The following is a 1803-nucleotide window of genomic DNA, read 5'->3' as shown; positions in this document are numbered from 1 at the left end:
AATCACAGAAGCCAGAGCTTCCATGTTCTGCACCCTATAATGATCCTGGGTCCATACTCCCAGAGGGTTAAAGAATAGGAACGCTATCGAGGGAGGAGATAGGATACGGAGTTCTGAAGGTGGGAGTTGTGTGGAATTATACCCCTCTTATCCTATGGTTTTGTCAATATTTCTTTTTTTATAAATAAAAATAAAAATAGAAGAAGAATGGGGGACTAGGTAGTGGCACACCTGGTTGAGCACACACATACTACAATGCGCAAGGACCCGGGGCCTCCAGCCCCCACCTGCAGGAGGGAAGCTTCACAAGCAGACTTCTTCCCCTTCTTCTTCTTCTTCTTCTTCTTCTTCTTCTTCTTCTTCTTCTTCTTCTTCTTCTTCTTCTTCTTCTTCTTCTTCTTCTTCTTCTTCTTCTTCTTCTTCTTCTTCTTCTTCTTCTTCTTCTTCTTCTTCTAGCATTTGCCCTTCTTCCGTAGCCAGTCAACAGGTCAGGTTGAAAGCTGTCAGGAGCTGCTTGTTGCTGGCTTTGAAAGTGACTGGGATCCATGTGGATTCAGTCGGCTAGGAAGGATCGTCAGTTTCCCCAATGAATGGGGACTCACGGGATGCACCACGGGAAGGTCGATCCAATGCATCCCTTCACAAGCAGTGATACAGTGCTACAGGTATCTCTCTATTTCTCTCCCTTATCTATGTTCTCCTCCCCCTCTCAAATTCTCTCTGTCTCTATCCAAAATAAATAAAAAAAAATAAGGGGCTGGGGAGTTGGGCAGTAGAGCAGCGGGTTAAGCGCACATGATGCAAAGTCCAAGGGCCGGCGTAAGGATCCCGGTTCGAGCCCCTGGCTCCCCACCTGCAGGGGTGTAGCTTCACAAGGAGTGAAGCAGGTCTACAGGTGTTTATCTTTCTCTTCTCTCTGTCTTCCCCTCCTCTTTCCATTTCTCTATATCCTATCCAACAACAACAGCTATGACAACAGTAACAACTAGAACAAGCACAACAACAAGAGCAACAACAACAACAACAAAAATGGGGAAAATAGCCTCCAGGAGCAGTGGATTTGTAGCGCAGGCATTGAGCCCCAGCAATAACCCTGGAGACAATAAATAAATAAATAAATAAATAAAAAGATAAAGTGCTCACACTTCGGCAGCACATATACTAAAACTGGAATGATACGGAGAAGATTAGCATGGCCCCAGCACAAGGATGACATGCAAATTTGTGAAGCATTCCATATTTTTTATAAATAAAAAATACTTTTAATATTTATTTATTTTCCCTTTTGTTGCCCTTGTTGTTATAGTTATTATTGTTATTGATGTTGTCATTGTTAGATAGGACATAGAGAAATGGAGAGAGGATGGGAAGACAGAGAGGGGGAGAGAGACACCTGCAGACCTGCTTCATTGCCTGTGAAGCGACGCCTCTGCAGGTGGGGAGCCGGGGGCTTGAACCGGGATCCTTACGCCGGTCCTGTGCTTCGTTCCATGTGTGCTTAACCCCCTGCGCTACCGTCTGACTCCCATAGAAAATACTTTTAAAAAGATAAATAAATATATATGTTAAAAGGAATAGCATACCATATCTCATTATTCAAAGCATTCATTTTAATCCTCAAGGAGAGTGTGTCTACCCCTCCACTTGCCTGACATGTTGTGGGTAAGATGGCTTGTGAAGTGGATGGACTGCTGCTGTTAGCTCTGCCATTGTGCTGCTGAGTAGAACCCCTGGTTACTATCGCCAGATCCAGGGGTGGGCCAGCCATTCTTCTGCAGCAGGGAGTGGACCACTCAAAGCACT

At 44.8% G+C, this 1803-nt stretch overlaps 1 non-coding gene across 1 annotated transcript; it reads left to right on the top strand.

Moving 5' to 3' along the window:
- The first annotated feature begins 1135 nt into the window (after positions 1-1135).
- LOC132533574 (U6 spliceosomal RNA) lies at positions 1136-1244 on the top strand. The gene has a single exon (XR_009545438.1). It is a non-coding gene; the product is annotated as a U6 spliceosomal RNA (small nuclear RNA).
- Positions 1245-1803: the final 559 nt, after the last annotated feature.

This window comes from Erinaceus europaeus, chromosome 16 (genome assembly GCF_950295315.1).
Source record: "Erinaceus europaeus chromosome 16, mEriEur2.1, whole genome shotgun sequence".
Taxonomy (NCBI): Eukaryota; Metazoa; Chordata; class Mammalia; order Eulipotyphla; family Erinaceidae; genus Erinaceus; species Erinaceus europaeus.
The sequence above is the reverse complement of the archived record's forward strand: the minus strand, read 5'-3'. Positions and strand labels throughout refer to the sequence as shown.